The sequence below is a fragment of the Rhinopithecus roxellana genome, chromosome 2 (assembly GCF_007565055.1).
Source record: "Rhinopithecus roxellana isolate Shanxi Qingling chromosome 2, ASM756505v1, whole genome shotgun sequence".
Classification (NCBI taxonomy): Eukaryota; Metazoa; Chordata; class Mammalia; order Primates; family Cercopithecidae; genus Rhinopithecus; species Rhinopithecus roxellana.
In genome coordinates, this window is record NC_044550.1 from 181,226,256 (window position 1) to 181,239,125 (window position 12,870).

Below are 12,870 nucleotides of genomic sequence, written 5' to 3' on the forward strand. Positions count from 1 at the left end.
GTCAGATTCACCAAAGTTGAAATGAAGGAAAAAATGTTAAGGGCAGCCAGAGAGAAAGGTCAGGGTACACACAAAAGGAAGCCCATCAGACTAACAGCAGATCTCTAGGCAGAAACTCTCCATGCCAGAAGAGAGTGGGAGCCACTATTCAACATTCTCAAAGAAAAGAATTTTCAACACAGAATTTCATATCCAGCCAAAGTAAATTTCATAAGTGAAGGAGAAATAAAATGCTTTACAGACAAGCAAATGCTTAGAGATTTTGACACCACCTGGCCCACCCTACAAGAAATCCTGAAGGAAGCACTAAACATAGAAAGGAACAACAGGTACCAGCCATTGTAAAAACATGTCAAAATGTAAAGTCCATCGATGTTAGGAAGAAACTGCATCAATGAGCGAGCAAAATAACCAGCTAATATAATGACAGGCTCAAGTTCACACATAACATTATTAACCTTAAATGTAAATGAACTAAATGGTCTAATTAAAAGACACAGGCTGGCAAATTAGATAAAGAGTCAAGACCCATCAGTTTGCTGTATTCAGGAGATCCATCTCACATGCAGAGATACACATAGGTTCAAAATAAAGGGATGGAGGAAGATCTACCAAGTAAATGGAAAACAAAAAAAGAAAGGCAGGGGTTGTAATCTGAGTCTCCGATAAAACAGACTTTAAACCATTAAAGATCAAAAGAGACAAAGAAGGCCATTAAATAATGGTAAAGCACGAAGAGCTAACTATCTTAAATATATATGCACCCAATACAGGAAAACCCAGATTCATAAAGCAAGTCCTTAGAGACTTACAAAGAGACTTAGACTCCCATACAATAATAATGGGAGACTTTAACACTCCACTGTCAACATTAGACAGATCATCGGACAGAAAGTTAAAAAGGATATTCAGGAATTGAACTCAACTCTGCACCAAGCAGACCTAATAGATATCTACAGAACTCTCCACCCAAAATCAACAGACATCTACAGAACTCTCCACCCAAAATCAACAGAATATACATTCTTCTCAGCACCACATCACATTTATTCAAAAACAGACCACATAGTTGGAAGTAAAGCGCTCCTCAGCAAATGTAAAAGAACAGAAATTATAACACACTGTCTCTCAGACCACAGTGCAATCAAACTAGAACTCAGGACTAAGAAAATCAATCAAAACCACTCAACTACATGGAAACTGAACAATATGCTTCTGAATGACTACTGGGTACAACACAAAATGAAGGCAGAAATAAAGATGTTCTTTGAAACCAATGACAACAAAGATACAATATACCAGAATCTCTGGGACACTTTTAAAGCAGTGTGTAGAGGGAAATTTATAGCACTAATTGCTCACAAGAGAAAGCAGGAAAGATCTAAAATTGACACCCTAACATCACAATTAACAGAACTAGAGAAGCAAAAGTAAACACATTCAAAAGCTAGCAGAAGGCAAGAAATCACTAAGATCAGGGCAGAACTGAAAGAGATAGATACACATAAAAACCCTCCAAAAAAATCAATGAATCCAGGAGCTGTTTTTTTGAAAAGATTGACAAAATGGATAGACCGCTAGCAAGACTAATAAAGAAGAAAAGAGAGAAGAATCAAATAGACACAATAAAAAATGATAAAGGGGATATCACCACTGACCTCACAGAAATACAAACTACCATCAGAGAATACTATAAACAACTCTACACAAATAAACTAGAAAACCTAGAAGAAATGGATAATTTCCTAGACACTTAAACTCTCCGAAGACTAAACCAGGAAGAAGTTGAATTCCTGAATAGACCAATAGCAGGCTCTGAAATGGAGGCAATAATTAATAGCCTACCAACCAAAAAAAGTCCAGACCAGACAGATTGACAGCCAAATTCTACCAGAGGTACAAGGAGGAGTTGGTACAATCCCGTCTGAAGCTACTCCAATTAATAGAAAAAGAGGGAATCCTCCCTAACTCATTTTGAGAGGCCAACATCATCCTGATACTAAACCCTGACAGAGATACAACAAAAAGAGAATGTTAGACCAATATCCCTGATGAACATCAATGCAAAAATCTTCAATAAAATACTGGCAAACTGAATCCACTAGCACATCAAAAAGTTTATCCACCATGATCAAGAGGGCTTCATCCCTGGGATGCAAGGCTGGTTCAACATACGTAAATCAATAAACATAATCCAGCATGCAAACAGAACCAAAGACAAAAAACACATGATTATCTCAATAGATGCAGAAAAGGCTTTTGACAAAATTCAACAGCCCTTCATGCTAAAAGCTCTCAATACATTCGGTGTTGATGGAACGTATATCAAAATAATAAGAGCTACTTATGACAAACCAACAGCCCATATCGTATTTAATGGGCAAACGCTGGAAGCATTCCCTTTCAACATCGGTGCAAGACAAGGATGCTCTCTCTCACCACTCCTATTCAACATAGTAATAGAAGTTCTGGCTAGGACAATCAGGCAAGAAAAAGAAATAGAGGGTATTCAGTTAGGAAAAGAAGTCAAGTTGTCCCTGTTTGCAGATGACATGATTGTACATTTAGAATACCCCATTGTCTCAGCCCAAAATCTCCTTAAGCTTATAAGCCACTTCAACAAAGTCTTAGGATACAAAATCAATGTGCAAAAATCACAAGCATTCTTATACACCAGTAACAGACAAAGAGAGAGCCAAATCACGAATGAACTCCCCTTCACAATAGCTTCAAAGAAAATAAAATACCTATGAATCCAACTTACAAGGGATGTAAAGGACCTCTTCAAGGATAAACTACAAGTCACTGCTCAGTGAAATAAAAGAGGACACAAACTAATAGAAGAACATATCATGCTCATGGATAGGAAGCATCAATATTGTGAAAACGGCCATGCTGCCCAAGGTAATTTATAGATTCAATGTCATTCCCATTACACTACCAATGATTTTCTTCACAGAATTGGAAAAAAAAAACTTCTTTAAAGTTCATATGGAACCAAAAAAGACCTCGCATTTCCAAGACAATCCTAAGTCAAATGAACAAAGCAGGAGGCATCATGCTACCTGACTTCAAACTATACTACAACGCTACAGTAACCAAAAGAGCATGGTGCTGGTACCAAAACAGAGATATAGACCAATGGAATAGAACAGACCCCTCAGAAATAATACCACAGATCTACGGCCATCTGATCTTTGACAAACCTGAGAAAAACAAGAAATGGGGAAAGGATTCCCTACTTAATAAATGGTGCTGGGAAAATTGGCTAGTCATAAGTAGAAAGCTGAAACTGGATCCTTTCCTTACTCCTTATACAAAAATTAATTCAATTTAGATTACATATTTAAATGTTAGACCTAAAAAGATAAAAACCCTAGAAGGAAACCTAGCTAATACCATTCAAGACATAGACATGGGCAAGGCCTTCATGTCTAAAAACAAAAGTAACAGCAACAAAAGTCAAAATTGAAAAATGGGATCTAATTAAACTAAAGAGCTTCTTCATAGCAAAAGAAACTACCATCAAAGTGAACAGGCAACCTACAGAATGGGAGAAAATTTTTGCAATCTACTCATCTGACAAAGGGCTAATATCCAGAATCTACAAAGAACTCAAACAAATTTACAAGAACAAAACAAACAACCCCATCAAAAAGTGGGCAAAGGATAAGAACAGACACTTCTCAAAAGAAGACATTCATTCAGCCAACAGACACATGAAAAAATACTCATCATCACTCACCATCAGGAAAATGCAAATCAAAACCACATAGAGATACCATCTCACACCAGTTAGAATGGCAATCATTAAAAAATCAGGAAACAACAGGTGTTGGAGAGGATGTGGAGAAATAGGAACACTTTTACACTGCTGGTGGGACAGTAAACTAGTTCAACCATTGTGGAAAACAGTGTGGCGATTTCTCAAGGATCTAGAACTAGAAATACCATTTGACCCAGTCATCCCACTGCTGGGGATATACCCAAAGGATTATAAGTCATGCTGCTATAAAGACACATGCACATGTATGTTTATTGTGGCACTATTCACAATAGCAATGACTTGGAATCAACCCAAATGTCCATCAGTGACAGACTGGATTAAGAAAATGTATCACATATACATCATGGAATACTATGCACCCATAAAGAAGGATGAGTTCGTGTGCTTTGTAGGGTGACGGATGCAGCTGGAAACCATCATTCTCAGAAAACTATCGCAAGAACAGAAAACCAAATACCACATGTTCTCACTCATAGGTGGGAATTAAACAATGAGATCACTTGGACACATGAAGGGGAACATCACACACCATGTTCTATTGAGGGGAGAGCGGAAAGGAATAGCATTAGGAGATATACTTAATGTAAATGATGAGTTAATGGGTGCAGCACATCAAAATGGCACATGCCTGCATATGTAACAAACCTGCATCTTTTGCACATGTACTCTAGAACTTAAAGTATAATAAAAAAAAATAGGGGGCGGAGCAAGATGGCCAAATAGGAACAGCTCCAGTCTCCAACTCCCAGCGCGAGCGACACAGAAGACCGGTGATTTCTGCATTTTCAACTGAGGTACTGGGGTCATCTCACTAGGGAGTGCCGGACAATTGGTGCTGGTCAGCTGCTGCAGCCTGACCAGCGAGAGCTGAAGCAGGGCGAGGCATCGCCTCACCTGGAAGCGCAAGGGGGAAGGGGATCCGTTTTCCTAGCCAGGGGAACTGAGACACACAACACCTGGAAAATCGGGTAACTCCCACCCCAATACTGCGCTGTAAGCATACAGGCACACCAGAATATATCCCACACCTGGCCGGGAGGGTCCCACGCCCACGAAGCCTCCCTCACTGCTAACACAGCAGTCTGCCGCGATCTATCCACAAGGCAGCAGCGAGGCTGGGGGAGGGGCGCCCGCCATTGCTGAGGCTTAACTAGGTAAACAAAGCCTCTGGGAAGCTCGAACTGGGTGGAGCTCACAGCAGCTCAAGGAAGCCTGCCTGTCTCTGTAGTCTCCACCTCTGGGGACAGCGCACAGCTGAAGACCAACAGGGGAAGTAGAGGGAGCCGGTGCAGACGCGAACGACTCTGTCTGACAGCTTTGGGGAGAGCCGTGGATCTCCCAACGCGGAGGTTGAGATCTGAGAACGGACAGACTGCCTGCTCAGGTGTGTCCCTGACCCCTGAGTAGCCTAGCTGGGAGAAATCCCCCACTAGGGGCAGTCTGATACCCCACACCTCACAGGGTGGAGTACACCCCTGAGAGGAAACTTCCAAAGGAAGAATCAGACAGGTACACTCGCTGTTCAGCAATATTCTATCTTCGGCAACCTCTGCTGCTGATACCCAGGCAAACAGGGTCTGGAGTGGACCTCAAGCAATCTCCAACAGACCAACAGACAGTCCTTCTGACTGTCAGAAGGAAAACTATCAAACAGGAAGGACACCTATACCAAAACCGCATTAGTACGTCACCACCATCAAAGACCAGAGACAGATAAAACCACAAAGATGGGGAAGAAGCAGGGCAGAAAAGCTGGAAATTCAAAAAATAAGAGCGCATCTCCCCCTGCAAAGGAGCGCAGCCCATCGCCAGCAACGGATCAAAGCTGGTCAGAGAATGACTTGGACGAGAGGAGAGAAGAAGGCTTCAGTCCATCAAACTTATCAGAGCTAAAGGAGGAATTACGTACCCAGCGCAAAGAAACTAAAAATCTTGAAAAAAGAGTGGAAGAATTGACAGCTAGACTAATTAATGCAGAGAAGATCATAAGCGAAATGACAGAGATGAAAACCATGACACGAGAAATACGTGACAAATGCACAAGCTTCAGTAACCGACTCGATCAACTGGAAGAAAGAGTATCAGCGATTGAAGATCAAATGAATGAAATGAAGCGAGAAGAGAAACCAAAAGAAAAAAGAAGAAAAAGAAATGAGCAAAGCCTGCAAGAAGTATGGGATTACGTAAAAAGACCAAATCTACGCCTGATTGGGGTGCCTGAAAGTGAGGGGGAAAATGGAACCAAGTTGGAAAACACTCTTCAGGAAATCATCCAGGAGAACTTCCCCAACCTAGTAGGGCAGGCCAACATTCAAATTCAGGAAATACAGAGAACGCCACAAAGATACTCCTCCAGAAGAGCAACTCCAAGACACATAATTGCCAGATTCACCAAAGTTGAAATGAAGGAAAAAATCTTAAGGGCAGCCAGAGAGAAAGGTCGGGTTACCCACAAAGGGAAGCCCATCAGACTAACAGCAGATCTCTCAGCAGAAACTCTACAAGCCAGAAGAGAGTGGGGGCCAATATTCAACATTCTTAAAGAAAAGAATTTTAAACCCAGAATTTCATATCCAGCCAAACTAAGTTTCATAAGTGAAGGAGAAATAAAATCCTTTACAGATAAGCAAATGCTTAGAGATTTTGTCACCACCAGGCCTGCCTTACAAGAGACCCTGAAGGAAGCCCTAAACATGGAAAGGAACAACCGGTACCAGCCATCGCAAAAACATGCCAAAATATAAAGACCATCGAGGCTAGGAAGAAACTGCATCAACTAACGAGCAAAATAACCAGTTAATATCTAATGGCAGGATCAAGTTCACACATAACAATATTAACCTTAAATGTTAATGGACTAAATGCTCCAATTAAAAGACACAAACTGGCAAACTGGATAAAGAGTCAAGACCCATCAGTCTGCTGTATTCAGGAGACCCATCTCACATGCAGAGACATACATAGGCTCAAAATAAAGGGATGGAGGAAGATCTACCAAGCAAATGGAGAACACAAAAAAGCAGGGGTTGCAATCCTTGTCTCTGATAAAACAGACTTTAAACCATCAAAGATCAAAAGAGACAAAGAAGGCCATTACATAATGGTAAAGGGATCAATTCAACAGGAAGAGCTAACTATCCTAAATATATATGCACCCAATACAGGAGCACCCAGATTCATAAAGCAAGTCCTTAGGGACTTACAAAGAGACTTAGACTCCCATACAATAATAATGGGAGACTTCAACACTCCGCTGTCAACATTAGACAGATCAACGAGACAGAAAGTTAACAAGGATATCCAGGAATTGAACTCATCTCTGCACCAAGTGGACCTAATAGACATCTATAGAACTCTCCACCCCAAATCAACAGAATATACATTCTTCTCAGCACCACATCGCACTTATTCCAAAATTGACCACATAATTGGAAGTAAAGCACTCCTCAGCAAATGTAAAAGAACAGAAATTATAACAAACTGTCTCTCAGACCACAGTGCAATCAAACTAGAACTCAGGACTAAGAAACTCAATCAAAACCGCTCAACTACATGGAAACTGAACAACCTCCTCCTGAATGACTACTGGGTACATAACGAAATGAAAGCGGAAATAAAGATGTTCTTTGAAACCAATGAGAACAAAGATACAACATACCAGAATCTCTGGGACACATTTAAAGCAGTGTGTAGAGGGAAATTTATAGCACTAAATGCCCACAAGAGAAAGCAGGAAAGATCTAAAATTGACACTCTAACATCACAATTAAAAGAACTAGAGAGGCAAGAGCAAACACATTCAAAAGCTAGCAGAAGGCAAGAAATAACTAAGATCAGAGCAGAACTGAAGGAGATAGAGACACAAAAAACCCTCCAAAAAATCAATGAATCCAGGAGTTGGTTTTTTGAAAAGATCAACAAAATTGACCGACCGCTAGCAAGGCTAATAAAGAAGAAAAGAGAGAGGAATCAAATAGATGCAATAAAAAATGATAAAGGGGATATCACCACTGACCCCACAGAAATACAAACTACCATCAGAGAATACTGTAAACGCCTCTACGCAAATCAACTAGAAAATCTAGAAGAAATGGATAATTTCCTGGACACTTACACTCTCCCAAGGCTAAACCAGGAAGAAGTTGAATCCCTGAATAGACCAATAGCAGGCTCTGAAATTGAGGCAACAATTAATAGCCTACCCACCAAAAAAAGTCCAGGACCAGATGGATTCACAGCTGAATTCTACCAGAGGTACAAGGAGGAGCTGGTACCATTCCTTCTGAAACTATTCCAATCAATAGAAAAAGAGGGAATCCTCCCTAACTCATTTTATGAGGCCAACATCATCCTGATACCAAAGCCTGGCAGAGACACAACAAAAAAAGAGAATTTTAGACCAATATCCCTGATGAATATGGATGCAAAAATTCTCAATAAAATACTGGCAAACCGGATTCAGCAGCACATCAAAAAGCTTATCCACCATGATCAAGTGGGCTTCATCCCTGGGATGCAAGGCTGGTTCAACATTCGCAAATCAATAAACGTAATCCAGCATATAAACAGAACCAAAGACAAGAACCACATGATTGTCTCAATAGATGAAGAAAAGGCTTTTGACAAAATTCAACAGCCCTTCATGCTAAAAACGCTCAATAAATTCGGTATTGATGGAACGTATCTCAAAATAATAAGAGCCATTTATGACAAACCCACAGCTAATATCATACTGAATGGGCAAAAACTGGAAAAATTCCCTTTGAAAACTGGCACAAGACAGGGATGCCCTCTCTCACCACTCCTATTCAACATAGTGTTGGAAGTTCTGGCTAGGGCAATCAGGGAAGAGAAAGAAATCAAGGGTATCCAGTTAGGAAAAGAAGAAGTCAAATTGTCCCTGTTTGCAGATGACATGATTGTATATTTAGAAAACCCCATCGTCTCAGCCTAAAATCTCCTTAAGCTGATAAGCAACTTCAGCAAAGTCTCAGGATACAAAATTAATGTGCAAAAATCACAAGCATTCTTATACACCAGTAACAGACAAGCAGAGAGCCAAATCAGGAATGAACTTCCATTCACAATTGCTTCAAAGAGAATAAAATACCTAGGAATCCAGCTTACAAGGGATGTAAAGGACCTCTTCAAGGAGAACTACAAACCACTGCTCAGTGAAATCAAAGAGGACACAAACAAATGGAAGAACATACCATGCTCATGGATAGGAAGAATCAATATCGTGAAAATGGCCATACTGCCCAAGGTTATTTATAGATTCAATGCCATCCCCATCAAGCTACCAATGAGTTTCTTCACAGAATTGGAAAAAACTGCTTTAAAGTTCACATGGAACCAAAAAAGAGCCCGCATTGCCGAGACAATCCTAAGTCAAAAGGACAAAGCTGGAGGCGTCACGCTACCTGACTTCAAACTATACTACAAGGCTACAGTAACCAAAACAGCATGGTGCTGGTACCAAAACAGAGCTATAGACCAATGGAACAGAACAGAGTCCTCAGAAATAATACCGCACATCTACAGCCATCTCATCTTTGACAAACCTGAGAGAAACAAGAAATGGGGAAAGGATTCCCTATTTAATAAATGGTGCTGGGAAAATTGGCTAGCCATAAGTAGAAAGCTGAAACTGGATCCTTTCCTTACCCCTTATACGAAGATTAATTCAAGATGGATTAGAGACTTAAATGTTAGACCTAATACCATAAAAACCCTAGAAGAAAATCTAGGTAGTACCATTCAGGACATAGGCATGGGCAAGGACTTCATGTCTAAAACACCAAAAGCAACGGCAGCAAAAGCAAAAATTGACAAATGGGATCTTATTAAACTAAAGAGCTTTTGCACAGCAAAAGAAACTACCATCAGAGTGAACAGGCAACCTACAGAATGGGAGAAAATTTTTGCAACCTACTCATCTGACAAAGGGCTAATATCCAGAATCTACAAAGAACTCAAACAAATATACGAGAAAAAACAAACAACCCCATCAAAAAGTGGGGAAAGGATATGAACAGACATTTCTCAAAAGAAGATATTCATACAGCCAACAGACACATGAAAAAATGCTCATCGTCACTCGCCATCAGAGAAATGCAAATCAAAACCACAATGAGATACCATCTCACACCAGTTAGAATGGCAATCATTAAGAAGTCAGGAAACAACAGGTGTTGGAGAGGATGTGGAGAAATAGGAACACTTTTACACTGTTGGTGGGATTGTAAACTAGTTCAACCATTATGGAAAACAGTATGGCAATTCCTCAAGGATCTAGAACTAGATGTACCATATGACCCAGCCATCCCACTACTGGGTATATACCCAAAGGATTATAAATTATTCTACTACAAAGACACATGCACACGTATGTTTATTGCGGCACTATTCACAATAGCAAAGACTTGGAATCAACCCAAATGGCCATCTGTGACAGACTGGATTAAGAAAATGTGGCACATATACACCATGGAATACTATGCAGCCATAAAAAAGGATGAGTTTGCGTCCTTTGTAGGGACATGGATGCAGCTGGAAACCATCATTCTTAGCAAACTATCACAAGAACAGAAAACCAAACACCGCATGTTCTCACTCATAGGTGGGAACTGAACAATGAGATCACTTGGACTCGGGAAGGGGAACATCACGCACTGGGGCCTATCATGGGGAGGTGGGAGGGGGGAGGAGGGAGGGATTGCATTGGGGAGTTATACATGATATAAATGATGAATTGATGGGTGCTGACGAGTTGATGGGTGCAGCACACCAACATGGCATAAGTATACATATGTAACAAACCTGCACGTTATGCACATGTACCCTAGAACTTAAAGTATAATAAAAAAAAAAATATATATATATTTTTTTTTTTTTCAAAAGGATGTTGAATATTGGCCACAAATATCTCCTGGCTTCTGGGATTTTGGCTGAGAAGTCCATTGTTAGTCTGATGAGCTTTCCATTGTTTGTAATTTTTCCTTTCTCTCTAGCTGTCTTTTACATTTCTTTTTATTTTGACTTTAGAGAATCTGATAATTGTTTGTCTTGGGGATGATCTTCTCATGGATTATCTCACTGGGGTTTTCTGCATTTCTAAATTTGAATATTGGCCTCTCTAGCTAGAGCGGAAAAGTTCTCATGGATGATATCCTGAAGCATGCTTTCCAAGTTGATTTCATTGTTGTCATCTTTTTCAGATACACCAATTACTCATACTCATTCTTTTCACATAATTCCACATTTCTTGAGGTTTTGTTCATTCATTTTTATTTTTTCTCTGTTGTTGCCCACCTCTCTTATTTCAGAAAGCGGGTCTTAAAGATCTGATACTCATTTTTCAGTTGGTCTATTTTGCTATTAATACTTGTGATTCCATTATGAAAGTCTGTGGTGTTGTTTTCAACTCTATCAGGTAGGTTACATTTTCTCTATACAGGCTACTTTGTTAACTTCTGCAATGTGTTAATATTATTTTTAGCTTTCTTGCATTGGGTTACATTATACTCCCTTAGCTCAGCAAACTTTGTTTATATCCCTATTTTGAATTTTACTTCTGTCATTTCAGCCATTTAGCCCAGTTCCAAACCTCTGCTGGAGAGGTGATGCTGTAATTTGGATGAAAGAAAGCACTCTGTCTTTTTGAGTTTTCACTGTTCTTGCATTGATTCTTTCTTATTTTTGTGGGCTTATCTGCCTTCAGTTTTTGAGGTTGCTGGCTTTTGGGTTTTTTTTTTTTTTCTTTCTTTCTTTTATGCTATTTGATTGCCTTGAGGGTTTGTTTGTGATATGAGGTAGATTCAGCCAACTGGCTTTGTTTGTAGAGGGGCAGTCTTCAGTTCCCAGTTCCTGGACTGTATGCTTTAACTCTGGTGGACTTGCATTGAGCCCCAGCTTTGTTCTCTGGCTTTTCATGGCTTTAAGCCTACTCCACTGGAGTGATCAAGGTGCGGCAACTGCAGCAGAGTGCTAGCGAGTGCAGGAGTGTCTGCCTCTTTCTGAGTGTTCATCACAGTGGCAGAAGCAAAGCAGTTGTAAGGGAAGTGGAAGGCCCCTGCTGGAGACTGTGTTATGTCACACTGGAGGTGGTGTTTGTTTAGAGTGGAGTGATTGCCATCACAAGTCTGGGTGCCTTCTCTGCGCCCTGCTAGCAGAAGTGATCACTCAAGGTGTGGGAGGATCCTGTCCTCTGTGCAGCATCAGCAAAAAGGTGGGTACTGGCCAGACAGGGATTTCTGGTTCTGTGCCTATCAAGGCTCTGTCTGCAATGCTGCAAAGACTGTCAGGGTGATTTGAGTGAATGTGGTAGGTGGGGGGGCATGCAGGCATGCACTGCACTCCTGTGTGCTGCTGGGTCAGGTACAGCAAAACCCACCCAGGCAGGCATACATTCAGCAAAGTGGTGTGAGGAGTTTCTGTAGGCTCAGGGGAAGCTGCAGTATGGGAGGGAACATGCAGACTGGTGCACAGTTGTAGGGGCTGCCTCAGTGGAACTCTCTATCAGTCAGTCCTGGTCCTCTGTTGCAGAAACTATGGTGTGGGACCTCAGGACACCCAAGACTGCCATGTAAGTAGGCATGGCAAGGCTTGGGTCCCAGGAGAGGGTAGAAGATCAGGGAGTGCTCAAATCAGACCAGCCTCATCTGATGTGCAGAATCACCATGCAGGGATCGGGTCTGACTCTTACCCAAAGGCTAGGGTCTCTTATTCATGAAAGTTGAACTTACAGAGATGGCCACACTTTGCTACAGATTCTCCTGCACCCACCCCTCTGGACTCCACATCAGTTGGCTTGCTGCTTTGCTACTTTGTTTGTTCCTGTGACTTCATCTCAGAGAAATGAAAGTCAGTAGCTGCTCAGTGTCTTTGCTCCTTTGTTGGTCCAAGAGAGGCAAGGGAAATTCCATTGCAGAGGCAGTGGTGAAGAGACTTTCTGTTGCCCCAGGGGCTCTCTCCAAGGAGTTGCCAAGTTTCTACTACCTAGATAGATTTGGCAGGTGTTGGCTAGACACCCAGGCCTGGAAGATCTGCCTGATGAGGACATACAGGAGCAGGCAACCACA